The sequence below is a fragment of the Lissotriton helveticus genome (genome assembly GCF_964261635.1).
Source record: "Lissotriton helveticus chromosome 1_1 unlocalized genomic scaffold, aLisHel1.1 SUPER_1_unloc_90, whole genome shotgun sequence".
In the NCBI taxonomy this organism is placed as follows: domain Eukaryota; kingdom Metazoa; phylum Chordata; class Amphibia; order Caudata; family Salamandridae; genus Lissotriton; species Lissotriton helveticus.
Window position 1 is genome coordinate 583,321 of NW_027611737.1, and position 26,435 is coordinate 609,755.

Consider the following 26,435-nt stretch of genomic DNA (forward strand, 5'->3'; position numbering starts at 1 on the left):
TCGGGCACCCCACGCCGTTATTCGGAGCAGTATTGTAGGATGGCCACACCAGTGCGGCAACTTGCTAGACATCACCTCGGTGGTAACCGAATCTCAACGCCTTGTGGTGTCTTCTATTCAGAAAACATTGTTATGCTGCCTTCGACCTATTCGCCGCAAGTGCGCACACAACTCAACTGCATAGCTTGCTAGACACCACCTCGGTGCCATCCGGATCTTGGAATCTCAGCGCCTTTTGGTGTCTTCTCTTCAGAAAATATTGTTGCGCTGCCTTTGGCCCCATTCGCACATCGGTCCGCTACTGACGCCATCTCACAGGCTAATGGGGCGCCCCACGCCGACTTTCAGCATTGTAGGATGACCACACCAGTACAGCAACTTGCTAGACATCACCTCGGTGCCATCCGGATCTCGGCGCCCCACTGCAGATGAAGTGCCTCTCAACTATGAAACCACCACGGTGACATCCGGATCTTGGCGCGTTGTGCTGCCTTCGGCCTATTCGCACATCGGTCCGCTACTGACGCCATCTCACAGGCTAATGGGGCGACCCACGCCGAGTTTCAGCATTGTAGGATAACCACACCAGTACAGCAACTTGCTAGACATCACCTCGGTGCCATCCGAATCTTGGCATCTCAACGCCTAGTGGTATCTTCCATACAGAAAATATTGTTACGCTGCCTTTGGCCCCATTCGCACATCAGTCCGCAACTTAGACATCACCTCGGTGCCATCCGGATCTTGGCATCTCAGCGCCTTGTGGTGTCAGTCAGAAAATATTGTTGCGCTGCCTTTGGCCCCATTCGCACATCAGTCCGCTACTGAAACCATCTCACAGGCCAACAGGGCGCCCCACGCCGACTTTTACCATTGTACGATGGCCACACCAGTGCCACAACTTGCTAGACACCACCTCGGTGCCATCCGGATCTTGGCATCTCAGCGCCTTGTGGTGTCTTCAAATCAGAAAATATTGTTGCGCTGCCTTTGGCCCCATTCGCACATCGGTCCGCTACTGACGGCATCACACAGGCCAACGGGGCGCCCCACGCCGACTTTCAACATTGTAGGATGGCCACAGAAGTGCGACAACTTACTAGACATCACCTCGGTGCCATCCGGATCTCGGCGCCCCACTGCAGATGAAGTGCCTCTCAACTTTGAAACCACCACGGTGACATCCGGATCTTGGCGCGTTGTGCTGCCTTCGGCCTATTCGCACATCGGTCCGCTACTGACGCCATCTCACAGGCTAATGGGGCGACCCACGCCGAGTTTCAGCATTGTAGGATAACCACACCAGTACAGCAACTTGCTAGACATCACCTCGGTGCCATCCGAATCTTGGCATCTCAACGCCTAGTGGTATCTTCCATACAGAAAATATTGTTACGCTGCCTTTGGCCCCATTCGCACATCAGTCCGCAACTTAGACATCACCTCGGTGCCATCCGGATCTTGGCATCTCAGCGCCTTGTGGTGTCAGTCAGAAAATATTGTTGCGCTGCCGTTGGCCCCATTCGCACATCAGTCCGCTACTGACACCATCTCACAGGCCAACAGGGCGCCCCACGCCGACTTTTACCATTGTACGATGGCCACACCAGTGCCACAACTTGCTAGACACCACCTAGGTGCCATCCGGATCTTGGCATCTCAGCGCCTTGTGGTGTCTTCAAATCAGAAAATATTGTTGCGCTGCCTTTGGCCCCATTCGCACATCGGTCCGCTACTGACGCCATCTCACAGGCCAACGGGGCGCCCCACGCCGACTTTCAACATTGTAGGATGGCCACAGAAGTGCGACAACTTACTAGACACCACCTCGGTGCCATCCGGATCTTGGCGCGTTGTGCTGCCTTCGGCCTATTCGCACATCGGTCCGCTACTGACGCAAACTCACAGGCCAACGGGGCGCCCCACGCCGAGTTTCAGCATTGTAGGATGGCCACACCAGTGCGGCAACTTGCTACACACCACCTCGGTGCCATCCGGATCTTGGCATCTCAACGCCTTGTGGTATCTTCCATACAGAAAATATTGTTACGCTGCCTTTGGCCCCATTCGCACATCAGTCCGCAACTTAGACATCACCTCGGTGCCATCCGGATCTTGGCATCTCAGCGCCTTGTGGTGTCAGTCAGAAAATATTGTTGCGCTGCCTTTGGCCCCATTTGCACATCAGTCCGCTACTGACACCATCTCACAGGCCAACAGGGCGCCCCACGCCGACTTTTACCATTGTACGATGGCCACACCAGTGCCACAACTTGCTAGACACCACCTCGGTGCCATCCGGATCTTGGCATCTCAGCGCCTTGTGGTGTCTTCAAATCAGAAAATATTGTTGCGCTGCCTTTGGCCCCATTCGCACATCGGTCCGCTACTGACGCCATCTCACAGGCCAACGGGGCGCCCCACGCCGACTTTCAACATTGTAGGATGGCCACAGAAGTGCGACAACTTACTAGACACCACCTCGGTGCCATCCGGATCTTGGCGCGTTTGCTGCCTTCGGCCTATTCGCACATCGGTCCGCTACTGACGCAAACTCACAGGCCAACGGGGCGCCCCACGCCGACTTTCAGCATTGTAGGATGGCCACACCAGTGCGGCAACTTGCTACACACCACCTCGGTGCCATCCGGATCTTGGCATCTCAGCGCCTTGTGGTGTCTTCAAATCAGAAAATATTGTTGCGCTGCCTTTGGCCCCATTCGCACATCGGTCCGCTACTGATGCCATCTCACAGGCCAACGGGGCGCCCCACGCCGACTTTCAACATTGTAGGATGGCCACAGAAGTGCGACAACTTACTAGACACCACCTCGGTGCCATCCGGATCTTGGCGCGTTGTGCTGCCTTCGGCCTATTCGCACATCGGTCCGCTACTGACGCAAACTCACAGGCCAACGGGGCGCCCCACGCCGACTTTCATCATTGTAGGATGGCCACACCAGTGCTGCAACTTGCTGGACACCACCTCGGTGCCATCCGGATCTTGGCGCGTTGTGTTGCCTTCGGCCTATTCGCACATCGGTCCGCTACTGACGCCGCCTCACGTGCCAACGTATTTTCTCCGCATTTTATACCCTATGCCGCATAACAGGTCATGTGACTTGTTTATAAAACTTTTCATTGGTTCATTTTACTTTTGGTTTCCTAATGATGGAAGGCTTGATCATATGACCTAAAAACAACACTTTTCATTGGATGAAAACTTTTTTTTTTCCCCAAACGATGAAAGCCCCACCTTGTTTCTGGATGTTTCAGACTGAAGCTGGCGTCAGCATGAGAGCACCACCATCTCGTAGCTCCGTCGTGGTCATTCCGCGAGCAATCATGGCAGCCGCTCCCCACCAGAAGCCTGCAGGAGTCGGGGCCCCCAAAACTTTTGATGAATTCTCAAGGCGGAGGAGACGCTTTCGAGAATGGGGTCCAAGACCTAGCAGACAAGCGTCCGATTTCCAAGGTGTCCCAGGGCCATTTCAGTGGACCAGGCCCAAAAAGGAAAGAGCCTGCCGCCATTTTGAGAGTCCTGTGACAGCCGCCTATCGCTGCACCGCAAGAGTGGGCGCAACTCAGCTGAATTGCGGCTTTTGACACAGTGGACCAAAAACGGACGGAATGGCAACTGAAACGGTAAAGGGGCGCCCCACTACAACAGATGACACTCCACCTGGAGAGGCCCGTTCACGCCGCCTCCCCCGGGGCGCCCCACGCCGTTATTCGGAGCAGCATTGTAGGATACCAAAACCAGTGCGGCAACTTACTGGACATCACCTTGGTGCCATCGTTCTGCTGCCTTGGAACTATTCGCACAACAGTTTGCTACTGATGACCCACCCCCCGCGACGCCCCACGCCGGAAATCTGGACGTTGTGCTGCATTGGGACTATTCGCACAGCCGACCGCTACTTCGTTGTTTTTCCCTAAAAATGTTTATATGTTATTACTATTTTTGTTTTCTTGTATATATTTATAAATTATTAAAGTTTTATAATCTTACTACTTTGTCGGAGTGCTATATATTTTTAATGTGACACATAATTGTAAAAACTTTGATGTACAAAGAGTCATCCCTGGAATCTTCCGCTTCAGGCTCGGTCCCCTCCCCAATCACAATACAGGATGGTTTTCAGATAATAGCAACGCTTCTGCTGTGACGGATCTCATCGAGTGTGGGCCTTGATCTACTATAACTCCTTTGAAGAGGGGTGATTCTTTACAGCTGGGGCCATAAACTACATCTGCAGGGCTAGCTGATACCCTAGGACCAGCCTGGACAATCGGACACAGAGGAAAAGGAGTGTCAGAGGGTGCGGTAGTGAATAGGGCGAAAGGGAGGTGTCGGGCAGGCACAGGGTGTGATTCTCAGGGAAGAGCAGCGCAGATGGGGGAGGTTTATTACCCATGCATAAGACAGAGAGCGGGGGTGACCACTGCCTGGGGGAGATGCTTGCGAGGGTGGGGAGCCATGCTAAGGATCGACAGCGTGCACAGAGTGGGTCTGGTCAAGGCATCTAAAATGGCTGCCGTGCACGACAAAAGTGTGGCATTTGAAAAAAGACAAGATGGCGCAGACAATGTTTTTCAACACTTCCTGATTTCCTTCTAATCGAACGTTAACAGACGTTGGGGCATATTACCAAAGTTAAGCGATATTTATCCCTAACGATGCTTAGCAACGATTTTTTTACCGCTAAGCATCGTCAGAAATTATCGCAGATAAACCTTGCTATTATCAAGGTTTATCGCAAATACGATAAAAAACGACCGCAATGCATTAATATCGCTGAAAACTCAGCGATATTCATGCATTACCGAGCTAATGCTCTTAGCCATGTTATCCACCTCCCATTGGATAACATGGCTAAGAACTGCTCAGGGCAGGTGCTAGCTTTTGGAGATATTCGCGCTTATCTCGAATATTTCCAAAAGTTGATAATAGGAGATAGCGATGTTAGCGACTGTTTCCAGTCGCTAACATCTTGGCATGCCCACTTTGCATGTCATTAGTGATAAATATCACTCACATGCAAAGTGGGGCCCAAGATGGTCGCTATCTCCTACTAGCCGTCGCTAGCTGGTGTTAGCAACAACTAGGTAATACAGATATAATTTTATCTCTGCGAAGCGGAGCGCTTTTACAGATATATATCTTGTTTTTGAACGTTAATTTCTCAAAATGCACTGAAGCACATATATTGAGACCTAGCAAAGGCACATCGAGCTACCAGTCCCTACAATTTTGCCAAGTTTCGTGCAAATCCATTCAGCCGTTCGATTATTATTATTATTTTTTTTTTGCCCCGCGGGGCCCTTTTAAAACCTCCACATCAAACCTAAGAGGTCAAGGAGGATCTACTATGCCCCCTTATGGTCATTTGCCCCTTCGCTTTGGCCTCCTCTTGTCTCTCGATCCTACCGAGAGACAAGATGGCGGCCGCTACGGACTGTTTGGAATGTTTACAGACACCGGAGAGCCAATCAGCTTCGCTTCGCAAAGCTCCGTAACGCGAAAAGTACGCGAAGCGGTGCGCTGTTACAGATATATATCTTTTTTGAACGTTAATTTCTCAAAATCCACTGGAGCACATATATTGAGATCTAGCAAAGGCACATCGGGCTACCAGTCCCTACAATTTTGCCAAGTTTCGTGCAAATCCATTCAGCTGTTCGATTATTATTATTTTTATTTTTTTTTTGCCCCGCGGGGCCCTTTTAAAACCTCCACATCAAACCTAAACGGTCAGGGAGGATCTACTATGCCCCCTTATGGTCTTTGCCCCTTCGGTTTGGCCTCCGCTTGTCTCTCGATCCTACCGAGAGACAAGATGGCGGCCGCATTTGGACTGTTTGGAATGTTTACAGACGCCGGAGAACCAATCAGCTTCGCTTCACAAAGCTCCGTTGCGCGAAAAGTCCGCGTACTGGAGCGCTGCCCGGTCCGCTGTTACAGATATATATCTTTTTTTAAACGTTAATTTCTCAAAATCCACTGGAGCACATATATTGAGACCTACAAAAGGCACATAGGGCTACCAGTCCCTACAATTTTGCCAAGTTTCGTGCAAATCCATTCAGCCGTTCGGGCTAAAAGTGAGGCCAAACGCCCTATGGAAAACTCAATGTTAAAAACACGTTTTGGGACCCCCCTTTTTTCTCGGCCCCCCCTTGACGAACCCCCCCCAAATTTCCAGGGGCTGCTCAGAAACAAAATGTTCCATTTTCCTGAAAATTTCAGCCAATTCCGTCCACAAACGCCAAAGTTATTAGACATAGAATTTTCAAAAATCCCATAGAGAAAAAATCCTAACTATATATACCTACTGGCGACTGCCAGTAGGTAATATAAAATATATATATATAATATATATATATATATATATATATATATATATATATATATATATATATATATATATATATATATATATATATTTTTTTTTTTTTTTTTTTTATTTATTTATTTTTTTTTTTTTTTCCGAAAACCTTTATTGGTCATAAACACATGGAGTACAGCTCAGTGCCTACAACCCACATTCCTGGGCCGGCTTTCACAGTGTCTCGAAAGAGGATGGACATGCAGTCCTAGTAACGTTATGGGATGCACACAGCAAGCCGCCTACAACCCATCCGGGCCGGCCGCGTTAGTATGAAACATGGGTCATATAGGAAATTGCAGGAAATCATCTTGATTACACTGTGAGTCTTGAGCAGCAAAGCAATGAGGTTACTTTTTACATTTAAAACAACTTAACAACATAACATTTCCATTTCCTTCCCCCAGCGATTCCTCCATACCGGAGCAGTGGAATGATGGAGCTTAGTTGCGCGGGGGGCGCAGGGTCGAAGTCACTATCCAGCATCGGATGCCAGGCAATGCTGGTCGTGTCATTACTACTGCAATAATGTTGACTCAACCCCGGGGAAGGTAGTTTGCTCGCTTGCCATGTAGAGAGTGCGATATTGTGTCGTGCTATGGATGTGTTGCAGTGGATGATTGTCTGAATGAGAATATCCGTTCCGAACCAAGTCCGAATAATACAAGAGGTGAGAGGGGGAGGGGGGGACGTTCGTCACCCCGCAATCCCGTCACACCACGTTCCGTATGTTATGTACCAGGGGGGGCGTAACAGTATGTGCTGCGTGTGTTCACATACGCAGGTCCCAAAGTAAGCCATGTCCAGCAGGGGGTAGCATACGTTGGAGGCGCGTGTTGGGGTAATGCCATTGAAAGTGTGTGAATGGGCATAGCCCCCGTGTGTGAACGGAGCGGTTATCGCTGCAGTCCACCCCTCAATTATCCCTCTCCACAGAATGCTCATCATTGTGTAAGTGAAGTAGGTACGAAGTAAGAGGGCCCCATAGATCTCTGGGTCGTGATTTAGGTGGTAAGAGGTCAGCATAGTTGTGTAATTGTTCTTGCCAGGTAGCCATGCAACTCAACCAGTCCTTAAATTTAGGTGCCCGCCCTCTGCCCCATCTGCATGCCACCTGACGTTTGGCCAGAAGGAGGCTCAGTGCAAAAAATTTGCTGTTCGTCTTAACAGCAGGGTGAGCTAGTCCGAGCAGCGCTATCTTAGGACAAGGGTCTATGGATAGTCCGAGCATTTCCGAGAGAGCGTCAAACACTTCCACCCAGTACATGGCGACTGCTTGGCATCCCCATGCTAGGTGTATAAAATCTGCCCCCGGGATGCCACAACGGAGACATCTATCGTCGTCTTTGAGGCCCAGGCGGTGCAATTTTGCCGGTGTGAAATAGAGCCGGTGCAAGAATTTATAATGGATCAGTCGGAGACGTGTGTTTCCGGTTACAGCATGTGTGTGAGAGCAGCTCGTCTCCCACTGCTCGTCTGATATGGGTTCGGGTAGGTCAGCGTCCCAGTCCTGCCGGGCTCTAAAGGAGGGGGGCAATGGAGCCACCTGGACGTGTTTGTACAACATGGAGACTACATGTTTCGGGACCGTGGCCTGGAGCAGGGAGTGCAGAGGCGCCATGATTTCTGGTTCGTCCGGGAAATTGGGCGTGACGGATTTTATGTTTTGTCGGAGGCGAACATAGAGGAAAGTATCCATCATCGTGGGGGTGTTGTCCCCAAAAATCTGCACAGCTGTGCGGAAGGCGCCCTGCAGGTAAAGATCTCCCCATGTGTTTATAGCGTATTTGGCAAGGAATTTACGTCCCAATTCTTCTCGGGCGATACTCACCCTGGGGTCATTAGCCACCGCCATTAGAGGCGAGTAGGCGAATAGTACTCCCATATGCCCTGCAATGCGCTTCCAGGCTCTGACAGTACAGTCCACCGTAGACGGGTCCCTGTCGGTCATACTGACCGTAGTATAGAGATACCCAGAGGGTTTTTCTGGTCTCATATAACCATCCTCAACCGCCAGGTGGGCCATAAATGGAGGGGGATGGAACCAGTACGCCGCAAAATGGCCCTGGGCACAATCGTAATATTTTCGGAAGTCCGGGACTTCAAACCCTCCCTGGTGGTAAGGTAACATCAGGGTTTTCAAACTAAGTCTAGCTTGTTTGCCTCCCCAGATCAGTCGCGAGAGCTGGGAGTCGAGGGCCCTAAAAAAGCAAGACCCCGGGCTATAGGGAATATTCGTAAAAAGATACAATAGTTTGGGGAGGACCACCATCTTAATAAGTGATATGCGGCCCGCCATGGATAGAGGAAGATGTAGCCACCGTGTAACGCTGTCTGTCAATTTGTCCAGGACCGTCCCATAGTTAGCTCGGATAAGGTCCTCTCTATTCCTGGCGATTTTGATTCCTAGATATTTTATTTCATCGGATTCCCACACCAGGGGGTAGTCAAGGGGAAATTCCGAGGTCTTGTCTGTCAAGGGGAACATAGCAGATTTCGCCCAGTTGATCTGTATCCCCGCTATAGCCCCAAATTTAGTAATCTCGCGCAATAAGGGATTTAGATTATCTTGTGGATTGTCTACGTATAGGGTCATGTCATCAGCGTATAGTGCAATCAGGAGTTGCCGTTCCGGGTAGACTAGTGCACGATGTTTGTGGTGTTGTCTAAGCTTCGCGGCTAGGGGTTCGATGGCGATAGCGAAGAGTATCGGGGACAGAGGGCAACCCTGTCGGGTACCCCGATAGATCTCAAACGGAGCAGAGCGCGCACCGTTGAGTAGCACCGTAGCTTGGGGTTTATAGTATAACAGCCGAATCCAGTCAAGAAAATTAAAGGGGACTCCCATCCTCTCGAGCAGTGTAAGAAGGTAGTCCCACTCCAGGGAATCGAACGCCTTTGTAGCGTCCAAGAAAATGGCAGCAGCCTCGCACCTGGGGTTAATATCTTGCAGCACTGCTTGTAAGGTACGCAAATTATGGGACGTGGCACGGTTCGGAACGAACCCCGCCTGATCTGGAAGGACGAGTCTTTCCATAAGGAGGTTAAGACGTGTAGCGAGAACTTTAGCTAAGATCTTGCTGTCCGTATTCAATAGCGAGAGGGGCCTGAAGGAATCGCAATGTTCGGGTGGTTTACCTGGTTTCAGCAGCGACGTTATTAAGGCTTCCCGCATCGTGAGGGGGAGTGAGCCTTCTTCCAATGCCGCATAAAAGACCTGTTTCAGTATGGGTGCTAGTACATGTAGAAAGGATTTATAAAAATCTATCGGAAGGCCGTCCGACCCCGGTGCTTTCCCTGACTTCATGGACATGATGGCATCCTTGATCTCATCAAGTTCGAGCTCATGATGAAGGAATTTTTGCTGGGACGGTCCCAGCCAGGCAATAGCAGTGTCCTCTAGATATTCCTGCAAATTGAGCGTGTCGTTCCTATGTGAGGTGTAAAGCGAGGTGTAGTGTTCAGTTAACACTTGGAGCTGTGTCACGGTATCGTGGTGCGGTGTGCCATGTTTGTCTAATAAAGTCGGGACATAATTTTGATATCGAGGGGTTCTGACTGCATTGGCCAGCGCCTTGCCAGGTCTGTCTCCCTCACCATATAGCCGAGCATTAAAGGGCTTACCCAGAAATTTGCCTTCCCTATCCGCCGCTTCTGAGTATTCGTTCAGTTTGTCCCTGATCTGAGCACGTACTGCGCCGTTCCAGTCTCCATTCGCCATTTCTCGCTCCAGCTGACGGAGCTCCAATTCAAGCTTGTGTATGTCTGTTCGCAGCGCCTTGAGAACTCCCCCCCCTTTGGCGATACAGCTCCCCCTCATTGTCACTTTAAAGGCCTCCCAAACTGTAGTGAGACTAGAAACTGAGTTAATATTCCGTTCAAAGAACTCTGTGATTTCCTGTTCCAATTCAGCAGTGAAGGCAGTGTCAGTCAGGTGTGCGGGATTTAGGCGCCAGTTCAGGAAAGGGGGAGTTGTAAGGGGAATGGTTAGGGAGAGAAGAACCGGGGAGTGGTCCGAGTATGTGCGCGCCAGGTGACTTGCTTTGGTTAACCATGGGGATAGACCTGCTGAGACAAATATATAGTCCAGGCGGGCCCATGTGGAGTGGAATGCAGAGCAATGAGTACCCTGTTTGGTGGTGGGATGCATATGTCGCCACGCATCCACCAGGCGGTGCTCCTTCAGTATTCCTATTAGTGATCTCTGAGTATTAGAATAATGAGAGGCATGTGGGTGCGATCTATCCTGTGCGGGTATGAGGGCCGTGTTGAAATCTCCCCCCAGCACCACGTGATCTATCCCCAAAGCCTGTATTTTCCCCCATAGGGTGAGAAGAGCATCAGGGTCATCCGTGTTAGGACCATAATAACATGCAAACAGTATTGTGTGTGAGTGTAATTTCCCCCATAGCATACAGTAGCGCCCCTCAGCATCTACCTCAGTCCCAGCTGGAGTGAAATGTATTCCTCGTTTCACCAGTATTACCACCCCTCTAGCGTAATTAGAATAGGAGGAGAACACCCTGCTCACAGCCCATTTAGAAGCGAATGGAGGGGAACCGCTAGGCATCAGATGAGTTTCTTGCAGCATAGCTACAGATATCCCGTGTCTGTCAAGATACCCCAGTATTTGTCTTTTTTTCTTTGGGTTGTTCAGCCCCCGTATATTCCAGGAGGCTACTCGGAACTGCGAAGCGGGCAGTGGTTCAGCTACGTCTCCCATATTTCTAACGGAAAAAATGAGCGCCAATCATCCACAACATCCATGCACAAATAACAAATGGCAGCAAATATAGGAATCGAAACCCAACTACCCTCTCGGTATGCCCAACTGCTAATGTGGACAACAAACATTTCTGTCCTGCAGGTGATATGTCGGAACATTCCCCCACCCACTCCGGCAACCCCAACTCGCCGGGCATCCTGAACCCACCCAATCCCCATTATCCCTCCCACTCCCCAACTTAAAAACCCTAGAAATGTCACGTATCCCTCCATTCTACCACAAGAAGGGGGGGTTTGGGGCTCGCCCATTGGGGTACCGCACTAGGGGCACCAAACCTGCCATCCACCTCCCTACTCGCACCCACTTGGAACCAGGCAAAGACCCGGTCTCTCGGCGTGGGACGGAGGTGGGCGATCGAGCCTGCCAAATATGTATACCAAGTCAAGCAACATTATCGAATTGTATCTCACCGTGGTGTAGGCTTCTAGTCCGTCACCACTTCTTGTCCACGGAGCGGTCACTGTGAATATGGACTATTCCTGCTGGTTCATAGGCGAAGTGGATCTGGAGCGATGGGATTCAGCGCCTCCTCTGGTTTCGTCCGCCCTGTGGTGCTTAAGAAAGTCCTCCACCTGTTGAGGATTTTGAAAGAAGTGCTGTTTGCCCCCGTAGGAAATCTTCAATTTAGCCGGGTACAACATGGCGTATGTCATCTCTCGATCCTGGAGCTTTTTCTTTACACCTATGAATTTCCTCCTGGCTTCCTGTACTGCCTGGGTGAAGTCCGGGAAAAATGAGAGTGTAGTGTTACAGTAACTCACCGTGCCAATCTCTCTCGCTCGTCGGAGCACTGCGTCCCGGTCTCTATAATTGAGAAATCTCGCTATGATGGGCCGAGGTTGGGCACCTGGCGGTGGGCGTGCGGCCAAGAATCTGTGGGCTCGCTCCACTATTAAGTGCGAGGAGAACGATTCCTTACCAAAGAGTTCGACGACCAGATTTTCAATGAACACCTCCATTTTCCCAGTGTTGGTGGACTCTGCAAGGCCCAGGACGCGGATGTCGTTGCGCCTGGACCTGGCTTCTAAATCCTCGTTTTTCTCCGCGATGATTTTTAAGAGCCTGTCCATTTGGGTCACCTGCCTGGCGTTCGTAGTGGCACCATCTTCCAGATCTGATATTCTATCTTCCGCTTCTTTGAGTCTGGTGTCGTGCTGTTCCAGTTTGGTAACCACACTGTCCATGCGAGTATTGATCGTGTCAACCTTGGCGTCAATGCTTGTCAGACTCTGTTGCATGGTCAGCAGCAAGGCTTTCCAGTCGTCCCCCGGTGGTCCACGGGCAGGAGGGCTACCTTCGGGTTCGTGCATGGTTCTGGAGGCCCGTTTAGATTCAAACGGTATTTTGGTCTGTTTGGCGTCATTGCGGCCCATGTCGTGTCTAGGTGCACGCGCAGCCGGCGTGGTAGGAGCAGCCAGTGTGTGGTGACGCGAAGTAGCGTCTATGTGACAAGGCGGAGTGGCCGGGCGAGAAAGAACACTTGTGGAAGTGGCACTATGGGCGCAGTGTAGTTCAGAGGTGACGTCTGTCTGAATTCTTCGGCTCACGAGCCCAAAGTAGTGAGGTAGGGCTTGTGAACAATGTCTCCCCAGCCTCCGATGAAGCAGGAGAAGCAATTAACTTTAGCTAGATCCGCCCATCGACACATCAGCCAGGGTCCCTCTGTGCGGACCACAACAGGAGAGTAACCAGAAGAGCAACCAGGAAAGCAGTACCTGTAATGGGGGCCAGATCACATCGCAGGTTGCGTCCTGTAGCAGAGCAAATGGTTTTGGGCAGATATCGCCGGCCCTGTGCCAATGTTCAGCGTAACCGGAGGGCAAGGTCACGTGGGCATGCGAAGGAGCAGTGAGGCGGCCTCCGCGCCCCGTCAGTGTGCGCTGGGAACGACGTGCTCTCTGGGCCGGTGTGTTGACAACCCCCCGGCAGTGCACCTCGTGTGCTGAAAGGCGGGAAGGACGCTTCAGGAGAGCAGGCGGGTGCAGAGAGCGCCGTATGAGATGCATGCAGGGTCACACAAGCAGCATGAACGAGCCCACAGCCCTAAGGGAGCCAGCAGGTAGACCACAGCGCTGTGAGGGCGGCGGGAGGGTCAGAAATAGCAAGTGGGGCTAGCGTAGCCTCAATGCGCTACAGCGCAGGATATATGGCTGCTCCCTGCAAGAGTTCAGTAGTGCCCCATCTGTATCAGCGCCTCTGCAGTCCCTAAAGTAGTGTGGGAGGAGGCTCCTGATAGTGCGTCCTGTCACTGTTCGCTGAAATCCGCTCCGCCGCTAATGGCCGTGTTCGTGCCTTTTTCCGCCGTTAACGGCCTTCCGCAGTCACTCCCAGGACGCGGCTGCAAGAAGAAGGGCTCACCTTCAATGCAGGGAGGTCCCCATCCAGCAAGAGGCAGGCGCAGAGGAAGCGACGGTTGAACGTGTGCTCCGCAGTTGATGATGTGGCCGCAGCTCCGATTAGGCCGCAAATCCCCGGAGTTTCCTGGCCAGTCGGTCCCGGAGCGGCGGGTCACTGGCAGACAGCCCGAGCCGCCTCCGAGCAAAGCCGCTGATATCTCCGCTTCCAGGCGGGCGATTTCGACGCTGCTGGCACCGCTGAGTGCAGGAAAGCGCTGCGGTCACCACGGTGGGGAGATAGAACAGGTATCCCCGGTCAGGATGGTCAGCAGGATCGGTCAAAGGCTCGATCTGGCGAGAGCCTCACTACAGTGCGGCCATCTTGGTTTGGCGCCACCTAGCGCCCCCTATATATATATATATATGGTGAAGAAAGAAACGCTTCTACCGGAGTGCTGGAACCCGATGGAAGTTGGCGCAGATCCCGGCGAAGCAGTCCGGGTAAAATGTTCAAAGTGAATTCAATTGCAGAATGTCATGCGCTCTCAGGCAAAAAGACAGCAGGGGATCCAAAATAGCATGGAAGCAGTTTAATACACAACGCGTTTCACCAAAACAGGCTTGTTCACGTGTACCTGCACACTGGAACACCCACTTTTAAATAAAGTTTACATGCTTCAACCCAAATGGTAGACATGAAAGTCGGACTGACAGAAAATAAGTGGCAGACATCTTTGAATGGTTTGCAGTACATGACAGTAACCTGCGCAAAGTGAAAAATATAAACATAAATTGTTGCTTGTATTAGTTAGATGTCAAAAGTGGGCTGCCCAAATTACATCATGTTGCCTGAGTAGCTTCTCGTGGTACAAAATGAATAATCAGTATTATCTACATCTTGGTGAAGTCACTGGCAAAGGCTGACATATTGGAGCGTTTAAATTACACACTTCTAGTTCGTAGCCTCTTGCAACAGGTCTGTCGTAGGTCGCCCGACAATAAAGCACAGAGATTTCACCATGTGGGCGCAGTTCAACAGTTAGTTAGACACTGTTTACGGGGTGCACACTGCAAATATACATTGTGAACTGTGACATGCAGTAGCTTGGCAAAAAAGTTTGGACATTTGCGCTAATAGTCTGACAGTTGGATATGTATGTGATCATACCTCACGCACAGAAAATGTAAACCTTGATATGACATGTACAATATTGGCAGGTAATGGCACATGAAAAACAAGGCGGAATAGACTGAATAGTGAGAAGTGAAACGCTGTCGTCCAGTATAGCGTGCGATGTCAAATTAAATATATGACATGCTTACAAACGGCGTGGTAACGCCGGTAAGGGCATGAGTTGGTGAACACAGTTCTGCATGCAGCCTAGAGCAGACACACGTATATGTATATATATGTATATATATATATATATATATATATATTACCTACTGGCGGTCGCCAGTAGGTATATATAGTTAGGATTTTTTCTCTATGGGATTTTTGAAAATTCTATGTCTAATAACTTTGGCGTTTGTGGACGGAATTGGCTGAAATTTTCAGGAAAATGGCACATTTTGTTTCTGAGCAGCCCCTGAAAATTTTGGGGGGGTTCGTCAAGGGGGGGCCGAGAAAAAAGGGGGGTCCCAAAACGCGTTTTTCCCATGTTAATTTCCATAGGGCGGTTGGCCTCACTTTTAGCCCGAACGGCTGAATGGATTTGCACGAAACTTGGCAAAATTGTAGGGACTGGTAGCCCGATGTGCCTTTTGTAGGTCTCAATATATGTGCTCCAGTGGATTTTGAGAAATTAACGTTTAAAAAAAGATATATATCTGTAACAGCGGACTGGGCAGCGGCCCAGGACGCGTACTTTTCGCGCAACGGAGCTTTGTGAAGCGAAGCTGATTGGTTCTCCGGCGTCTGTCAACATTCCAAACAGTCCGTAGCGGCCGCCATCTTGTCTCTCGGTAGGATCGAAAAACAAGAGGAGGTCAAAACAAAGGGGGAAATAACTATAAGGGGGCATAGTAGATCCTCGCTGACCCCCTAGGTTTGATGTGGAGGTTTTAAAAGGGCCCCGCGGGGCAAAAAAAAAAAATAATAATAATAATCGAACGGCTGAATGGATTTGCACGAAACTTGGCAAAATATTAGGGACTGGTAGCCCGATGTGCCTTTGCTAGGTCTCAATATATGTGCTCCAGTGGATTTTGAGAAATTAACGTTCAAAAAAAGATATATATCTGTAACAGCGCTCCGCTTCGCGTAACAGAGGTTTGCGAAGCTGATTGGTCATTCTGTCACTGGGCTATAGTTGGGCTACATCTGGCTGATATTTGGGCTACATTTGTTTTTTTGTGTGTCTGGCGGCCATCTTTGGGCTACATTGGGCTACATTTGGGCTCCAACATATATATAGGCCAATGTAGCCCAATATATATTTTTCAAAGTTAATTTTCGTAAAAACCACTGGAGCATATATCTTGAGACATAGCAAAGGCACATCGGGCTACCAGTCCCTACAATTTTGCCAAGTTTCGTGGAAATCCATTCAGCCGTTCGAGCTAAAAGTGAGTCCAACCGCCCTATGGAAATGAAGGAAATGAATGGGTAATTTGTAATTAGCAAATAGCTCATCGCAAACTAGGAATGGTAAAGAATCGCTATTTATTCCTTAAAGTTCGCTATTTAGGAAATGCAAAAAACGTTGATGATACATATGGCGGTTCATCTCTAACAAGGTAAGAAGCATAGGGATACATTTATGATGACTGGCGCATCACCAGGGATGTGTTAGTCATTCTGTGCCGCTGTTCCGTCACCTATGGTGTGCTGCATTTACAATGCGGCGCATCATGGGGCAAAAACAGCACAGATGCGTGATGTATTTGTGCCGTAAAGGTGGCGCATTGCTGGAGTTGTATCGCAAGTGTGATGAAGCTCCAGCAAGGGTCGGGGGTGCCCCTGTCGCAGGGTTTCTGTTCTCACACAGAACTGTGGACAGAGGATTGGAACCTCGGCGAATTAGGGTGTCCCAAAACTCACGTTAGTAATCAAAAACTCCTTAGCAAGCTAGGTACAGTGTCACATTGGATATAACAAACTCTCAATGTTTAGACAATCCAGAATATGAACTTATAGTACCTCCGGATACGTGGAACTCATGAACAGTCGGTCGTTATATATTTCTTAGAAACCAGAACATGGAGTTAAGAAGAACACATGTGTATTTGAAATGTTTATTTACTAATGCCGTCTTCACAGGCGTAGTATCTTAGATAATACAAGTACACATATTATCAGTAGCAAAATTACCAGCATAGTTACTAGTACATAAAAAGCGAATGGTGATAGTATGTTAACATGCTGTAAATGAATAAGAGTTAGCAACACTTATAAGCAGCCGCGGGCCGTGGAGGGAGTTACGGTGGGGCAGCAAAAACAGCACAGATGCGTGATGTATCTGTGCCGTAAAGGTGGCGCATTGCTGGAGTTGTATCGCAAGTGTGATGAAGCTCCAGCAAGGGTCGGGGGTGCCCCTGTCGCAGGGTTTCTGTTCTCACACAGAACTGTGGACAGAGGATTGGAACCTCGGCGAATTAGGGTGTCCCAAAACTCACGTTGGTAATCAAAAACTCCTTAGCAAGCTAGGTACAGTGTCACATTGGATATAACAAACTCTCAATGTTTAGACAATCCAGAATATGAACTTATAGTACCTCCGGATACGTGGAACTCATGAACAGTCGGTCGTTATATAGTTCTTAGAAACCAGAACATGGAGTTAAGAAGAACACATGTGTATTTGAAATGTTTATTTACTAATGCCGTCTTCACAGGCGTAGTATCTTAGATAATACAAGTACACATATTATCAGTAGCAAAATTACCAGCATAGTTACTAGTACATAAAAAGCGAATGGTGATAGTATGTTAACATGCTGTAAATGAATAAGAGTTAGCAACACTTATAAGCAGCCGCGGGCCGTGGAGGGAGTTACGGTGGGGCAGGGAGGCGGGGAGGGGGAGGGGCAAGGTAGAGAGGGCTCCACCCTGCTTCTCCCCCTCCCCGCCTCCCTGCCTCACCGTAACTCCCTCCACGGCCCGCGGCTGCTTATATCTCACCCTCCCTAATACACATATTATATTATTTGCTAAGAAGGTCTCTTTGTGTTGGTTTAGGGCGTGGCCATACTTTAGTGTCTTAGATTTGAAGGAATCACATCAGCATACACCAGCTCTCTCTTCATGTGAGCCGCATCAACTGTTGTGTATTTGTGTTCGGCAAAGCAATATAAAACCTGCCTCATGCCCAGAATTGGCAGAAGTTGCACTTATGTTATGAGTATGAAGTCGTGGAGATCAGACCTCATAACAATTCTGTATCGTGTTGTTCTTGAAACTTTAGCACTCGCTGTACAGATATAGTTTAACAAGCAAAGCAGATAGTAGAGCAATAACATATTATTCTCATGTAAACCACGATGAACTACTAGGTGGAAAGCTAAAGCAACAACTAAGTGTCGTGTGCAGAAGTTGCAAAAAAGGAAAAATGGCGTTTAAACCGGTAATGAGCCCATGCTAACTTAACACGGTGTAAAGATATCCAGGACCTAGATGACACCTCCCCATGATCCGGAAACGAACTGAATAAGATAATAGAAGTGCCATCTCATGAGAGCAGATTGCAAGTTTATATGTGGACGGTCCGCAAGGTAAAGCATTAAAAACTAGGAAAATTTAATGCTAAAGAAAAATAAAACAGCCAAGTACTTTATCGAGTCTTAAGCCAATAGGCAAGGTAAATAATAAAAACTTGACAAATAAGTCAATGAATTGTCAATGAAATGCTAGTACTCAGCATATCAAACATGAAAAAGGTCTATGACATAACTGTGTATGCACAATAAGCTGCAACAGCCTCCAATAGGAAGTCACCGTCTTCATCCGAAAACAGTTCAGCCATCCAATTTAAAAGCGGAAAAGAACATACGTGCTCTCCCAGCACCGGATCCTCTATCACCATCAGAGGACAGCTCGGTGGGTTTTCAAGAAAGCTCTGTTCCAAGAAAGACTGTGCTGCCGCCAGTAAATTCCAGGGACCAAGTAGTCCATGCATCAATGCCACAGCCATAATCCTTTCGCCAGGACAAACCAACTCGTGAGTAATGATAGGAGTCATCAGCTGATTAAAGTCGACGTCAGGAGAAACCAGTCCGCAGAGACACAAATCAATGGCCCAATCGAAATCACAGGTCAGGCAGTGAAATACAGGCTGGACACAGGTGAAGTAGGAGAATCGAAAAGATAATCCATATGCCGTGCTTAATATCGCCAACGGCATTGTGCCATAATATTCTAGCAGGCGATTGCGGAACAGTGTCAGCAGCTGCAGGGTGGGAGGTTGCATAGGAGGGACATCCATATTTAAAAATGTAAAAAAGCACAAGAGCGTCCGCTGGTAATGCAAGTAAAAATGCCAATCCACGAACCAGAGTGGAGAAAATAGAATGAAAGGAAGCAGGGATGACTCCAAAGATTTTCTCAAATGAAGTCACGAGACCACTGGTAACAACTTTAAAAAAGTGCACCAGGGACTTTGTGGAGGATGCGTTAAAGATAGTCGGAACCATCTTGCTGAATTTGAAAGGCAAATCTGAATTGAAAAGTGTGTGCACCTCTGTACGGGTGTTCGCTATGTGAAGCACGAAAGTTTCACGGGCCGAACTCAAGGCCACCTCTCTCTGAGACAAAAGAGCTCTTATTCTTGCCATGCCGTTGAAATCTGTCCCAAGGTTGGTATTTGTGGCCAGATTGAAAACTCCCTATGTTCATGTGTGGGAGGAAATAGAACATTTCTGCAGCAAATAACCCGTTCACTTACTGTTACGATAAAAGGAATACTTTTAATTAACTCAGAACAATCTTCATTATTGAGCATCAAATAACTACCATTTTCCAACAACTTGAACGTGGGGATGATAGCAGGAACTGGCGTGCCTTGCAACACGCAAGCCATATTTGGTCGGTGTTTGTTGCATGAACCGTGTAACTGTATGTGCCTACACATTAGTGAATGATCTGGCGTCTCAGTGCATTCCTCTCCATTCAGATAAACTTCTTGATCATCTTTGAAACATCTGTATGTGTATGGAAGCGACCAGACCTCATGAAGAAAAGCACTACCTAAAGGTTCATAACGACCTATTGGTATATATTTCATACAATTTGAAAACTTATATAAAGCGAAAGGCAGCGTTATTAAACCGTGGATAAGGCACGTTGCCAAAAAACCCGCAATCCTCTGCTGATGATGTCACTGAGCATGTCATGAATGATGTAATATGTGACATCATCAGCAGTGGATTACGGGTAATAGTATCTCTAGTTTACTCCCCTATAGCTGTCTTTCTTTTAACATAAGTGTCTGTTTCCTTCCCTTATACTTACTGTTTTTGGTTCGCTTCCGGTTCGCGTACCGGCGAGCGAACTGGGAAGCGAACTAAGAGAAATAGAGGTTGGCACAGTTCCAAACATTGTACCAATTTTTTAATAACGGGGAGGTAGTTCTGAAAAGAACTTTTTTTTTATTGTTTTTGTTGTTTTATATTTTTTTTATTATTTTTCGGAACATTTTTTTACTTTTTTTGAATTTTTCTGAACAGTTTTATATTTTTTTGGGTTTTTCTTGGAGGGGGCAATGAAAACGATTCATTGTAAAGGGCTCAACAGGAGCAACAAAACAAAAAAAAAGTATTTATTATTTTGGGCGTTTCGTACAAACTTGCATATGATAGTCAATAGCTCTGTTGATCAGAGTGATGCTTCTTTCTCCGTAGCAAATGAATCCATCGCAATATACGCAGATGTGTTTTACTTCACCAAATCTCATTTGTATATTTGGCACCATCTCCCTGCCCTCTGGTCCCGTTACTTCCGGTACATCAGATCTTCTGGCCATAATAGGGAGATTATCTAGGTCGTTCCGAAACTGTGCAGCACTGTAGTTGTTAGGATGCCACCTAGTCATATGGCGATGCATTGTGTAGTTTCCGAAACTGTATTTTTTGTCGGTCCCTCTGGACAGTCTATCTTGACATATAAGGCAAGTTACGTACCTTGCATTTACTTTTTTCTGACCTTTGGGAATTTAAAAAAATTGCCAAATGAAGTTTTCTTTCCGGTGAGACGTCCTGGGCTGCTCAGGCAAAAACTGCCTCTCTTCTTGCTCTTCTTCCTCTTCCTCTTCTTCCTCTTCTTGTTGAATTATAACTTGAGCAGGTGGTCCACTCTTCCTTGGATGTGGTGGAGGTGGTGGGGAAGCACCAGCTGAAGCTACTAAAGAAGCCATTGCTCAGTGATCACAAAGGGTCTTTCTCTCACAATGATGAAAGTCAGAGTGAGGAAAGAAGGAGGGATTTTCATCATTTGGGAAAAACAAGAGTTCTCAACCAATCAAAAGTGTTCATTTTAGATTATATGACCTAGTCTTACATCATTAGGAAACCAAAAGTGAAATGAACCAATGAAAAGTGTTATTACCAAGTCACATGACTTGCTGTGTTTACGTTAAGCGCTTTGCAGGGCCTCCCGGTTTGCTTCCAGAAACCTGCGCTTTGCGACTCGCTTCGCGTACCAGTTCGCTAACGTAGCACGTCATATGACGTATCACGCGACAACGTGAAACGTCATGCGGACGGGAGGCGTCACGATGTTGTTTTCTAACGCGGCACTTGCGGTAAAGAAACGTTTACCGGCTCGCGGTCTATTTCGCGGCATCAAGGTCAGCTAACGGGAAGCTTCCCGATTCGCGAAGCGGGAACGAAGAAAAAAAAATATTTAAAAAAAAATTATTCATAAACATATAAAATATATTTTTGGATTTAAAGAAGAATACATTTTACAGCTACAGATATTAGCTGTTAAAAAACCAATGAAATTCACAGAAAAAACCATAGGTTATAGACCATATATAGTTAGGAATTAGCATTTACAAAACCTTGAAAATTCACTGAAAAAACCATAGGTTATAGACCATATATAGTTAGGAATTAGCATTTAGAAAACCTTATTTTACTCACACAAAACCATTGAAATTCCATATATAGTTAGTTGCACTAACTATATATCGCGCACCCGCAATCCACTGCTGATGATGTCACATATTACATCATTCATGACATGGTCAGTGACATCACTGATGACATCACTGATGACATCTCAAATGACATCACTGATGACATCACTGATGACATCTCATTTGACATCAATGACCACATCACTGATGATATAATTCATGTGACAATACAATGCATCTCCTCACATTTTAATATAACCTCTGTTTCACCCAGTGTTAAAAACAGAGTATAATTTTTGAAACCATTGACACACCAATACTAGTTACTACATACGTACTCACTGATTCCTACGTCTACACACACATTCACTCATTCACCCATACAATCATTCATACATACAATCACTCATCTTTACAACACTATCATATGCACTCATACATCTATACAGACACTCACACTCTGCCACTCATCCATGGAGTTACTCACACACCTAGTCAGTCCTGTAAAGAATCAATCACACTTCCATTTTCTTGTCTATACAGTTAAACATAGAGCACCTTACATTTTCAAACATATACTAACACATACTTACTTTCTTATAGAATCATTGATACAAGTACACATTGATCTGCACAGAGTCACACACCTCCCAGCCAGCCACACACACACTCAGTCTCCCATACAAATACTTGGACAATCAATCAATAACCCATATAGTTAATCATATAGCTACTGATCAACACATGCAGCAGTTTACAGAACAACAGACATAATGATGCACAAATTAAGACAGTTTAGTCACTAACCCATGCACTCAGTGAGACACATTTAATCACTCACTCATACATTCAGTCATGCACCTACTAAATCCTTCGTCCAGACAGTTATACATCTACTCATTCTTCAATATGTAAAACATATTTAAACTTTATAGAAACACACAGTCACTGGATGATGTCATCAGTGATGTCATCAGTGATGTCATTTGAGATGTCATGCTGAAGACAAATTGGTGTGTTTCTGAGACTGTTTTGAAACTCAAAGTATTTGCTAAGGTGAGAAAAGATTTCTTTAATTTAGATAGAAAATAGTGTGCTTTAAGGAGAAAATTATGAAGAAAGTTGTGTTTTTCAAATGTTGCTTTGTCTCAAGTGTTTCACAAATAGATTTTGTTTCTTTGAGAAATTGTAATTGGAGAAAATGTGAAGTATTAGTACTGACAGGGCTTTTATGTGCATAGGAGCTGTGGAGTGTTTTCAAATTATGACTTGTAAATCGTTTTTGAGAAAAAGCAATGGTTTTAATATTGATGAGAAGGACATAATGGTGTCTGCTTCTTTATAAGGTAATTGAGAGTCTCTGATGTTATTTTTCCCATTTCAATGTAAGAAGTTTGTCTGTGGAGCAAATTGCTTGTAAATATGCTCCCACCTGTGCATAGCAAATTTAGATTTTGAATGTTTCCGTTACATAGGCATGTTAAAGGTGACTGAAACATGCTGCAAAGGCAATCAAAAAATGCTTTTATGTGTCTTAAGGACATTTTAAGTCATTTCCCCATGTGCAGTGTTTTCAAATTATGAGTTGAAAATCGTTTTTGAGGTAAAGGAATGTTTTCAAAATGTATGTGCGCCATATGACCCCAAATTTCTTTTTCAGGGGTGCAGCAGGGTGTTCTTGAGACACCCCTGCACCGTCGGAAAAATTCGTAATTTGCGATGAGGTAATTGCTAATCGCAAATTGCACCTTCATTCCTATGGGCCTCCTGCTGCATGGAAATGAATGGGTAATTTGTAATTAGCAAATAGGTCATCGCAAACTAGGAATGGTAAAGAATCGCTATTTATTCCTTAAAGTTCGCTATTTAGGAAATGCAAAAAACTTTGATGATACATATGGCGGTTTATCTCTAACAAGATAAGAAGCATAGGGATAGATTTATGATGACTGGCGCATCACCAGGGATGTGTTAGTCATTCTGTGCCGCTGTTCCGTCACCTATGGTGTGCTGCATTTACAATGCGGCGCATCATGGGGCAAAAACAGCACAGATGTGCGTATTTGTGCCGTAAAGTTGGCACATTGCTGGAGTTGTATCGCAAGTGTGATGAAGCTCCAGTAAGGTTGAGGGGTGCCCCTGTCGCAGGGTTTCTGTTCTGACACAGAACTGTGGACAGAGGATTGGAACCTCGGCGAATTAGGGTGTCCCAAAACTCACCTAGTTATATATTTCTTAGAAACGAGAACATGGAGTTAAGAAGAACACATGTGTATTTGAAATGTTTATTTACTAATGCCGTCTTCTCAGGCGTAGTATCTTAGATTATACAAGTACACATATTATCAGTAGCAAAATTACCAGCATAGTCAATAGTACATAAAAAGCGAATGGTGACAGTATGTTAACATGCTGTAAATGAATAAGAGTTAGCAACACTTATAAGCAGCCGCGGGCCGTGGAGGGAGTTACGGTGGGCAGGGAGGCGGGGAGGGGGAGGGGCAGGGTGGAGAGGGCTCCACCCTGCCCCTCCCCCTCCCCGCATCCCTGCCCCACCGTAACTCCCTCCACGGCCCGCGGCTGCTTATATCTCACCCTCCCTAATACACATAATATATTATTTGCTAAGAAGGTCTCTTTGTGTTGGTTTAGGGCGTGCCGATACTTTAGTGTCTTAGATTTGAAGGAATCACATCAGCATAGAAAAGATAATCCATATGCCGTGCTTAATATCGCCAACGGCATTGTGCCATAATATTCTAGCATGCGATTGCGGAACAGCGTCAGCAGCTGCAGGGCGGGAGCTTGCACAGGAGGGACATCCATATTTAAAAATGTAAAAAAGCACAAGAGCGTCCGCTGGTAATGCAAGTAAAAATGGGAATCCACGAAGCAGAGTGGAAAAAATAGAATGTAAGAAAGCAGGGATGACTCCAAAGATTTTCTCAAATGAAGTCACGAGACCACTGGTAACAATTTTAAAAAAGTGCGCCAGGCCCTTTGTGGAGGACGCGTTAGAGATAGTCCGAACCATCTTGCTGAAATGGAAAGGCGAATCTGTATTTAAAAGGGTCTGCACCTCTGTACGGGTGTTCGCTGTGTGAAGCACGAAAGTTTCACGGGCCGAACTCAAGGCCACCTCTCTCTGAGACAAAATAGCTCTTATTCTTGCCATGCCGTTGAAATGTGCTGCCAAGGTTGGTATTTGTGGCCAGATTGAAAACTGCCTATGTTCATGTGTGGGAGGAAATAGAACATTTCTGCAGCAAATAACACGTTCATTTACTGTTACGATAAAATGAATACTTTTAATTAACCCAGAACAATCTTCATTATTGAGCATCAAATAACTACCATTTTCCAAGAAGTTGAACGTGGGGATGATAGCAGGAACTGGTGTGCCTTGCAACACGCAAGCCATATTTGGTCGGTGTTTGTTGCATGAACCGTGTAACTGTATGTGCCTACACATTAGTGAATGATCTGGCGTCTCAGTGCATTCCTCTCCATTCAGATAAAGTTCTTGATCATCTTTGAAAATCTGTATGTGTATGGAAGCGACCAGACTTCATGAAGAAAACCACTACCTAAAGGTTAATAACGACCTATTGGTATATATTTCATACAATTTGAAAACTTATATAAAGCAAAAGGCAGCGTTATTAAACCGTGGATAAGGCACATTGCCAAAGCAGTCAACCTTTTGGATTTATACTGGAAATGTTAAAGGAAGAATTACGGAGTAGGGCCTGTAAATCTTTAATAGACAACGAGTAAAATTACTCCAACCATCATATTCCTCTAACTCCGGGATAGTAGGGGTGTTTAATTTTTTAGAAGTAGCCAATCCAAAGCATTTGGTCTGGGAAATTGTTTCATTCACAAACAACATATGTTTTGGGATGAGACATGCACGGTGGAAAGCCTCAGTGCCTTGTACCTGCCAGGTTCGTGAACCCCAAACTGATGTAGATCCTGGATATTTTTACTCTGTATTACGTTAGCATGGTCTCATTACTGGTTTAAACGCCATTTTTCCTTTTTTGTAACTTCTGCACACGACACTTAGTTGTTGCTTTAGCTTTCAGCCTACCTGCGTCAAGATCTATGCCTGCTTCAAGCAGGCGCAGGGTTTTGATGTAGCTTTGTCCTATCTGATTGTAAATGCGGCACACCGTGGGTGGCAGAGCAGCGGTGCACGTTAACTGGTGCATCCCTGGGGATGTGCTAGTTAATATAAATCTGCCCCTTTACATTTAATTATGTGCAGGGGACACAGAGTAGGTGAGGTTTATCCAAGGTTAAGAAGAGATGAGTCCTGTTCAGTGAAAAATTGGAGATAGGCTTCAGTATATTATATACTTAAGTAGTGTGTTAAGTTTTTGATGACTGTTATTAATTTACTGTTGGGTAATAGTGGTTAATAACATCTTTTATTATATTTTACCACAGATTCAACTGCAGATTATTTCAAGATTTTAGGATGCCTAGCAAAGAAAGAGTAAGAAAGGCTGCAAAACGTCAAAGACAGCAGGACCATGGAATAATGCAGCAGTCCTCTAACAAAAAGATTTGTCAAGTCACCAAGAAAGCACCGGGTAAGAGTCGAAAAACAGTCATAAGAAATATGTGTAGTAAAAAAAATATTACTACAGAAAATGTTTCAGTCCAGAAAAGGAGAAAGAATTCAAATGGTAAGGAAAGGCCAATGAGAAATGTTACTGCTAGAGTAAGAGATAACTCTATGCATGAAAGTAGAAGGAAACAACAGTTTAGGGATATTCGTAAACGAATGTTCCGCAACAGGATAATTGGGAATTTGTTAAAAAATATTAAGAAAGGTCAGCAG

General features: G+C 46.5%; 1 protein-coding gene across 1 annotated transcript in view; it reads right to left on the reverse strand.

Moving 5' to 3' along the window:
- The window catches only part of LOC144806622 (uncharacterized), a 114,495-nt gene that overhangs the window by 58,567 nt on the left and 29,493 nt on the right, over positions 1 to 26,435 (reverse strand). The window lies entirely within an intron of this gene.